Source organism: Kogia breviceps, chromosome 7 (genome assembly GCF_026419965.1).
Source record: "Kogia breviceps isolate mKogBre1 chromosome 7, mKogBre1 haplotype 1, whole genome shotgun sequence".
Taxonomy (NCBI): domain Eukaryota; kingdom Metazoa; phylum Chordata; class Mammalia; order Artiodactyla; family Physeteridae; genus Kogia; species Kogia breviceps.
This window is the reverse complement of record NC_081316.1, coordinates 19897916-19907582: the sequence shown is the minus strand read 5'-3', so window position 1 is coordinate 19907582 and position 9667 is coordinate 19897916. Positions and strand designations below refer to the sequence as shown.

The window sequence follows — 9667 nt, the reverse complement described above, 5'->3', positions numbered from 1 at the left end:
ACCGGGCTCAGCGTCTGTTACCGTCTCCATCGCTCTCATCATCTGCTTGGTTCTGGGGGTCCCTCCCGGCTTTTGGGGGGCGGGCTCACTTGCACACGGTGCTGGTGCCGGGTGATGCTTTCCCCTTGTCCAGGGACCCGTCGTAGGCAGGTGGGAGGGGCTAGGAGTCCCTCCGGGTAGTGGCAGCTGTGGACTATTCCCAAACCAGGGCCCTGGTTGCAGCTGCTTTCTGGGAGGCTCCGTCTGGCTTCAGCTGGACTAAGAAAGAAGAGGCTGACTGGAGAGCTACTGTCCGTAGGTTGTTGGAATTGTTGGGAGGACGGGGCCTGAGCCGGGGGGGCAGGGGGTGGGGCACAGTGGCGGGGGACCCGCAGTCTCCTGTGACTCAGCTGGGCTGAGCCATCAGTTTTCCAGACTTCTCCAGAAGCCGGCTGACTTCTCAGCCACTGAATCCTCGGTCCCCTGGGCTCAGAATACCTTGTTTGTTTCCTCCAAGCTCTTTTCCTCACGTGACCAAATTGGATTAAGGAGGAGGAGAGAACAGGGCAAGCGTTTTTAATTATCGCTCGTAATGAAGTCGGTGACAAGCAGGCGAGCCTGCTGTGCATACAGCCAGGGCCGCAGGGGCACCTATTGGCGTCTGGCCAGAGGGCCGTCCATGCTTTCTTTATAACAGGTCAACAGAAGCGTCCAGATTTCTGGGACAGCAGGACTAGGCCCCAGGCCACCTCGCGCCACAGATGATAATTGGAACATCCGGGGCCAGGTTTCCGATGGCCGTGGGTGAAACACGCTTCTGAACTTCTGCAGAAACATAATTGAGTGTGGCCGGTGCCCCTGTCCCCTCCTGAAATGGGCCACCGATGCAGAAGGGAGACCAGTCCCCTCCCCTCTCAGGATGGGTTGGCCAGGGCCCGGGGGCTTTGCTGCCGTGTCACCTGCTCCCGGGGGCGGGGGGTGGGGGGGCGCAGGATTGTACAGCTGTGCTTGCCGGCCGGGGGCTGAGCCTTTCCGAGTGTGAGTCCGTCCGTTTTCCAGCCGCAGCTCCTGCAGCTCCCTTTCCAGAAGGGCCTTTCCTAGCTCATCCCTGAACAGGGAGATGGAGGTTTGTCTTGGGGTCTGCGCCTAGCCCCTCCCCGGCTCCAGAGGGCCCCCTGGAGGCAGGAGAGTCAAGGGCGGGTTGGGGTCCCCAGAGGGCTGGCTCTGAAGTCGCTCAGCCCATTTCCTCATCCTCTCCCTCGAGCGCCTTACTTTGTGTTTGCCGGGGGCTCGTTTGGGTAGCGGTGGCGGCCACAAGTGTAAGGCACCACGCTTTCCTGAACCATCAGCTGGTCACCTTCTCGTGGGGTGGATTCACCAGGATTTATGCCAACATTATTGGGGGGTGGCGGTGGCTTTCCTTCACGTGATGGTTAACAAAGGGCCTTGGGGGCTTGAAATAATTCGGCTCTTTATCAAAAATGTATTTGTTGATTTAGAGAGTTAATATTTGATCTTCACAGAAATTACACAAATATACACGCATGTGAAAATCGCCCAAACCCCCATCCCTCTGAGATAATCACTGTCTACACTGATACGTCGTATTCCTGGGAGATCGCAATGGGTTGAATAGCGTCCCCTCCAACACTCACGTCCACCCAGAACCTCCACATGTAACCTTATTTGGCAGTAAAGTCTTTGCACATTTAATTAGTTCAGTTAAAATTGGGTCGTACTGAATTAAGATGGGCCCTAAATCCATTGGCTGGCGCCTTTATAAGAGAAGAGAGGGGGCTTCGGACACAGAGCCATGCAGATAGGCACACAGAGAAGATAGGGGGGCAGAGGCCTGGAGGGAGGCGGCCACAATCCGAGAGACGCTGGAGCCCCCAGAAGCTGGAAGAGGCAGGAAGCCTCCGCCCCCAGAGCCCCCAGAGGGAGTGCGGCCCTGCTGACACCTTGATTTTGGACTCCTGGCCTCCAGAACCGTGGGAGAATCCACTCCTGCTCTTTGGAGCCGCCCACTTCGCAGCAAGTTGAGGCAGCGCCAGGACACGGATTCAGAGATCACACCCGTGTTTTAGTTTTACCTCCTCCTTTAACTGGGAGCCACGAAGGCGCTCAGAAACCATCCCACACGAGGCACACTCCAAGTTGACAGGTGCTGTTTGGATGACACATCTGCCTGTGTCGTGCCCGCCAAGAGGGAGCAACGTGGGTCCCCGCTGGCCCATTAAGAAAGCAGAGAAAAAAAAAAAAAGAAAGAAAGAAAAAAATAATTTAAAAAGAAAAAGAAGAAAGAGAAGAAAGCAGAGAGATGCCGCCAGCTGCTCCTCAGCCTCCAGCATTGCTCCACACTCATCCACTTAGGTGGGGAATGTTCCCTGGTGTGGTGGAAGGTTCCGGAGCCCTCAGGGCTCTGGGCATCAGGGCTGTGGCAGGCTCTGGGACCCTTGGTCCAGCCCCGCCCAGCTGGGGTTCTGCAGTCCACTCCCTGAAACAGTCTGGCTCCATCCCATGGGCTCTCCAGGGCCTGTCGGACCTGCCAAGTCTCTCTCTGTCCACGCACACCCAACGCCAGGTGCCAGAGGTACTACAGCCGTGGCCCCCGGGACCCACCCCCCCGCCCCCAAGCGTGCCTGAGTCACAGCTCCCACAGCCTCCTGCCTCGCTGGGTCAGGGGACATCAGCTTCATCTTGTGGACAAGGGTGCAGAGACCAGCTGGCTCTTGGCCTCGCCAAGGCAGCCACCACCTCCCTGGACCCCATGCTGGGTCCTTCCTATCCACACACTTGTCCTGGGTGTGGGTCTCAAGGAAAACACCCCGCACCCCCCTGAGACCTGGGCTTCACGGAGGAGCGAGGTCCTACCCCGCTGCCATCCTCGAGGGGGACAGCCTCAGTCCTTCCTGCCTTCCACTGTCCTCCGCCCCCGCCCTGCATCACACAGAGTCACGCCCTTAGCCTTCCCTGCCCTCCGTTCCCAGGGGGCACCTTCTAAATGATAGCCGGACACACGCTCTGACACAGAGCAGTGTTTCGTGTCTGGACTGGAGCCCTTGTCTCTTCTGCAGACCACCCCCCAGACCTCCCCCCGGGTCAGCGGACCCTGCAGATTCCTGCTCCCCAGCATGCAGAATGGCCTATAGGGCCTTGCTTTTAAAGGGAGCTGTGTTTTATTACTTGCAGGGATGTAGGAACTGGCACATAATGCCTGGTAGAGCTCCCTGGGTCTGTGGTTTTTATTAATTGATCACATTGTATTGTGATTATCTGTTTAGGAGTCCGTCTCTCCACCAGACTATGGGGGCCATCGGGGATCTGACCCTTGCACCCACTCAGTATTATCAGGGGAGCTGAGCCTCACCCTCTGGTCCAACTGGCCCCAAAGCTCTTAATGACTCTGTTCTTCCTCTCTCGGGTATTAGAAAATCAGCACTGCCAGCCTCTAATAGTCATGGTGAGATCTGGCTGTGAGTAACAAGTTAATTCCAAATTTTTCAAAAGTTTGTCTTTCCAATAAAATTTCAGTTAGGTGTTCCGGCCCTGGGGCAGCGTTCCATGGTGTCTGAGGCCCAGGTGCTTCTATCTCATTGCTCCACTCTCTGTGGACTTCGTTCCCAGTTTCCCTCATAGTCCAAGGTGGCTGCTTCAGCTCTACCCATCACATCATCATTCTAATCAGCCAGAAGGGAAAAGGAGTAGGAGGCAGGCATGTCCCCACCCTGTAAGGATACTTCTCCTAAATGGCAACATTGCTTTCATTTGCATCTTGTTGGCTAGGACCTTACCACACGGCTCCCTCCTAGAAGGGAAATGCCATCTTCTTTCTGGGTGACCAGGTGACCAGCTGAAGGGCCAGGTTCTGTTACAGAAGAAGATAGAAGGACACAAAGGGGGGACAGGCAGGAGCCCGAGCCACGCCAGACCTTTCTTTTGCCTTTATTGAGGCAATCTTTTCCAGAGGAAGGTCTGTCCTTTCCCCGTGAGGCTCTGGGGTTTGGATCTAAGGGTTGGAGAGGAAGGGCTTGGTGGAATGGACAATTTGGAGACCTGGGCGTGATCGGGAGGGTCCGGTAATTCTGCTCGGGAGCTGACAGTCCCTTGCGGGCTGGGTCCCGCCCTCCCTCCCAGAGCCTCTTGGAGGGCCGGAGCCACACTTGTGCATCTTCAGGGCAAAGATAATCCCATTCTCGTTACCTCGCTCTGAGCCGGGGCACACAGCGGCAGTGTGCCCACGTTACAGGAGGATACGCTTGGGCTTGGGGACCCCTGTCCAGACCCGGCCCCGCGGGTCCTCCTCCTTAACCTCCCCACAATCTCGACGGCCTGCCGGGGTCCTTCTGGGCGGCGCCCTGAGCCCTCAGCTGTGATCCACGTTGACCCGCATGAGATGCGGGCACAGTTACACCCCAGGCGGGGGGCATTCGGAGCCAGGATCCTGCAGAATGACCAGGAGCAGCCAGGACACTCGTTCCTCAGCAGAGACGGTTTCCACGGGTGCCTTGGGCTTCTTCAGCAGCTCTGGACACTGTCTGGGGGAGTAGGAGGGAACGGGGTAGACCACCCGCGCCTACCCCCGCTGAATGCAGGCTTCTCATTTAGGGAGACTTCAGTGAAAACCTCTGTTCCTCGTGGGCGTGAGGCTGGCCAGTGCCAGGGTGGGGCTTGGAGCAGACACAGGTCCAGGGCCAAGTCCCAGGTGGAGCTGTGTGACCTTGGGCATGTCGCTTGACCTCTCTGAGCCCCTCTGGCCGTCTGAGTATCGACCTCCTGACACTGTTGTGGCGATTCAAGGGAATCGGGGAGGAAAGTCTGGCCCCTGCTACCACATGAACGAAACTGGAGGACACGCTGAGCGAGGCAAAGGGACAAATCCTGCCCGATTCCACTCGTAGGAGGACCTGGAGTCCCCAACCCAGAGAGACAGAAAGTAGATGGTGGGACCAGAGCTGGGGAGGGGGTGGGGGGTTAGTGCTGAATGAGGACAGAGTGTCCGTTTGGGAAGATGGAGAAGTTCTCGAGAGGGATGGAGGGGATGGCCGCACGACAGTGTGAATGTACTTAACGCCACTGGCCTGTACACTTAGAAATGGAGAAAAAAAAAATTTTTTTTTTTTTGGCCATGCCGTGCAGCTTGCGGGATCTCAGTTCCCCCACCAGGGGTTGAACCCGGGCCACAGCAGTGAAAGCGCCAAATCCTGACCACTAGGCCACCAGGGGACTCCCAGAAATAGTCAATTTCATGTTGTGTGTATTTGACCATCATTAAAAATAATTTTTCGAAAAAGGAGATAAGGTAATGAAACATCTACCCCTATCATCAGCCCAAAGGCTGGATAAATGGCGGCTGTCGGTGGATGTGACGTGATGCTTTGGTTGCCTTACGCCACAAGAAGAACTCTCAAAGGGAGCAAAGGGCCAGGAATAGCTAACGTGTGTGTCAGCCCCTTTCATCCTCACTCGGGCACTTGCGTTTCCCATTTGGAGGAGGAGGAAACCGAGGCCCGGAGGTGAGGTCGCCTGCCCGGGGCTGCCTCGGGTGGATGTGTGGTTCTGCCCCAGCCAGGCCCCTCATTTCTTGGCCGGGCCTGCCTCGGCCGCCAGCCCCGACGGAGGGGACAGCCTCACTGTCCTCGCCGACCCCGTCTGCCGTCCCAGGGGGTGCGCCCGGCCTGCTCCCCGCCCCGAGCGCTCGGCCCAGCCTGTTTGCAGCACTGACCATGGCCTGGGCGCCCTAGCCACCCGTGCTCGCGGCTCAGGCCTCCCGGGATATAAAGCCCCGAGCAGAGCCACCGGGCCAGAAGGCCTGAGTGTCCCTGTGGCGCTGGTTCTTAGAATCACGTACTCGTTTGATTCCTCGTGGTCTCCAAAGGGGCTGGGGTCAGGCTCGCCCCGTGGGATGAGTCGGGGGCTCTGATTCTGAATGTGAGAGCGATCGTACCCCGGGTGCGCCGTGGGAAACTTGCCGCCTGCGCCCCGATCGCACGTGCAGAGTCCTGGGTTCTAGTGAGTTCCAGGCTGTTCTGCAAGAACACGCGGCTCTGGGGCGGAATCCCGCTGGAAACACTGCCCGCTTTGTACCCTTCCTGGACCCTCGGGACACACTTTAGAGCGTTAAGGGCCCTGGTGGGTCCTGCTGTAAAGGTGCTCCCCGACTTTGTTTGACCTGGTGTTTCCCAGACTCGACTGTGGAACCTGTTTTCTACCATCTGCCTCCAGGTCACTTTGGGAAAGCCGCGCTGAGTCAACACCGAGGCCGCCGTGTGACTGCGCTGGGCCCGGTGGGGTGCTCGGGGGTGGGCTGGGGGGTGCCTGCTTCCCCCCGCGGGGCTGCTCAGAGAGGGAGCAGCTGTCATTCCAGCCCCCCAGCCCCCAAATTCCCGGCGGCTAACAGCAGCTCCTTTAACCCGTACCTTAAGACACATTTCTATAAAACAGTCACTAGTCGTGGCGTTTAAAATCAGATTTCATGTAGAAATCCAGGGTGCCGGCTGCTTTTTTAGGAAGTCGTAATAATACTGCCGTAGCTAAGAGACTCGGGGAGAAACGCTGTCCTGGGAGAGGCCCCTCCTTCTTCTTCGTGGGCTGTAAAATCAAGAGCCACGGACTACACGCTCTTTCCAGCAGCTGAAAGTGGACGCACAGCCTCCTGCCCCCGGGCCCTGCCAGGCCTGCTAGAGCCGCAAGGAAGCCGTGCCCCGCGCTGGCCGGTTCCCCCGCACCCGGCGCCCCCGGAGTCCTGCCCCCACCTTTGGTCCACACCTTCCCAGGTGACCCACTCTGAGGCCAGATTACGAGGGTTCAGGGGGTGGCAGAGCTGAGTCGGTTCTTTTTTTTTTTTTAAGAATTTTCTGATGTGGACCATTTCTAAAGTCTTTATTGAATTTGTTACAATATTGCCTCTGTTTATATTTCGGTTTTTGGGCTGCAAGCCATGTGGGATCTTAGCTCCCCGACCAGGGCTCGAACCCGCACCCCCTGCGTTGGAAGGTGACGTCTTCACCCCTGGACCGCCAGGGAAGGGAAGTCCCCGAGTCAGTTCATTTATCTGAAGACCCCGGGCGCGTTCAGGTGGCTCGGATGTTGCATGTGTGACCCCGAGCCCCGGGCTGAATTAACGGGCGGCCGAGGGTGGGGACCGAGCACTTGGTAGAGCGAGAGCAGGTGTGGCGGTGGCCGTGGGCAGAGACACGCTCGGGCAGGGTGTTGTTGCCCGGCCCCTTTCTAGCAGAATCTGAAGTTAATTCAAGATGCCTGTGTCGGGGCGGGGGGGTGAGGGGCAGTCACCTTCTCCGCACGTGATCTGGAAGCCAGGCACGCCCCGCATTTTTAACACCGACAGCAGATTCTGGGGTGGACGGCTGTGCTTCCTGGCGCTGCTTTCTTGCTTAAGAACACAGAGCAGAGGCGCTGCCCTGGGGGACAAGGCTGCGTTGAGGGACCCCGTCATCAGAGTGGTGTTGACGGAGGGGAGGACATCCCATCCCAGCTGCCAGAGGAGCCCTGACTCCACGGGACGGCTCCTGGGACGTAAAGCAGAGGCCGGTGTCTCAGTCTCCCCGAGGACCTCATAGACCCTGTGTGGGGGGGAGGCCCCCGCCTGCGTCAGCCTGCACCCCTCACCCATGAAACAAAGGGCTCAGCCGTCTTGTTCCAGGGCCCCGCTGGCCCTGCTGAGGTCACACCTCTCCTCAGGGTGGAGAAGGAGGCCCGGCTCCCTGGCGCAGTGCTCTTGTGCAAACCCAGACCGATTCCCAAATCCCATCGTGTGCCCGGGGCACATCCTCTGCGCCAGGAAATGCACCAACGGCTCCACGTTAGGATCAACCCGTTTGGTGGCCATGGCACCCACTGCGGGTGGGTCCTCCAGGCACCGGCGTGTGTGTGGGTTTAAATGAGAGCAGACTCCGGGCCTCGGCTTGCATACCAGCTCTGTGACCTTGGGCGGGTTACTGACCCTCTCTGAGCTGAAGTTGCCTCCTTGGTATCAGTGGGATAGTATTACTCCTCGTGGCTCTGGTGCCGAGATTAGGCGCTAAAGCAGGGCTGGGACCTTGTCAGCGGCGGGTCAGTGTCAGCCAGCATCACCATCACCATTGTGGTTCTTATTGTTAATTCACAGATGAGTAGCCTGAGACCCTGAGGGCCCAGATATCTCCCCCAGGAAGCCCACCGAAGGGTAGCGCTGTCCTTTTCTGACCAAATAGATAGGTCCCTCCCCCACTTTCTGTCCCTGACTTTGCACAGGGCTGTCCATCTCCCAAAGGCACGTCCCAGACCCTCCAGTCCCCCTCCCCGCCTCTCCACTTTGCAAAAGCCACGCAACCCAGCTCAGGTCTCAGGGTTGCTGTGCACCCAGACGGTATCCTGGGCTCCTGGCCGCTGCCCTAGGCCACCTTTTTCCCAGGGGGAGACGGGGACCATCTGTGCGCTCTCCTGCCCACTGTGCGTTGCTCGCAGCCCGATGGCAGGAAGCGCGGGGTCAAGCGCTGGCGAGACCAGTCCAGCACCACGTCGAACTGCATCTATTTTCAGACCGCGCTGCAAACTAGTTGGAAACGCGCTGTGTTTTGCTCCTTTGTTCTGGTCCCTTGTTTTCCGTCTCTCTGTAATTATGGGAAATGTGTATTCATTCACTCAGGGCCACCTGTTTGATTCTTAATTTCACTGGGCGTCTCTCTCTCCTTCATCACTTACGTCCTGTTTCTAACGGGATCTCAGTTTCATCAGCTTCCTCTGAATTCTGCCTCGGACTCCTGGGAACAGTCTGTGCGAGTGACACGGGGGCGTCATAACCTGCCTCTCCCTCGCTCCACCTGTGCCCTTGGGGCCATGACAGCCTCCTACACCCTGGGTGACCGCTCCAGCAAGGCCGGTGTCGTCAGCTCGGTCTGTGCTAATAAGCAGACCCCTGGGAAGTTCATGAAGCCGAACAGGAGAAGCTCCGTGGACTTGCCTGGTGACCTGGAGGGGCTGGTGCTACCACAGCCCACTCTGCTGGAAGGAGAAAGCCTCTGGCGGTGGGGTGCCCCTCAGAGTGGGATCATATCCCCTCTAATAAGCCACTCCAGGTACGAGTGCTCTTATTAGCACCCTGATATTCTTGCTTTTCTCAATGTACCGCGTTGCCTGGTTGAGACACATTTTCTCTGTTTCTCACTCCAGAAATGATTTTTTTTTTTTCCTTTTAAGAGACAATTTGGTTCCAATTGCCCATCTGCATAAACTGGTATAACTCTTTGGGGAAAGCAATTCACCAAAAGTGTATCCAGAGCCATAGAAACATTCAGACCTTTCGGCCTGGCAATTCCACTCGCTCCTGGGAATAGAGTCAGAGGAAGTGACTTGAAAGAGGAAGTGGGGGGGTGGCTACGCGCGTGAAGATGTTCTCGGCAGCGTTGTTTATAAAAGCGAGAAGCCGAAAACCGTCTCAGGCTGACTCTGAGGAATTTGCCATGTTGACTCACCAGATATTCTGTGACGTGGGGCGGGCTGACCCATACTTGTTGGGACACGAGGTGGTACTTTAAAGGGGCAGAATGCAGAGCCCAGTCCACCTCCACAGCTGTTCCGGGTGTGTCTGAATCCTAGGATGTGGGCAAGTCTGTGCCACACTGGAAAGTGTGCCTGGCATTTTAAACAATATTTGTCTCAGCTGAATCACTTTGTGATACAGCAGAAA

General features: G+C 57.4%; 1 protein-coding gene across 1 annotated transcript in view; it reads left to right on the top strand.

Annotated features, from left to right (window-relative positions):
* Positions 1 to 9667, top strand: part of SHANK2 (SH3 and multiple ankyrin repeat domains 2) — a 469020-nt gene that overhangs the window by 155980 nt on the left and 303373 nt on the right. The gene's annotated exons all lie outside the window — the stretch shown is intronic.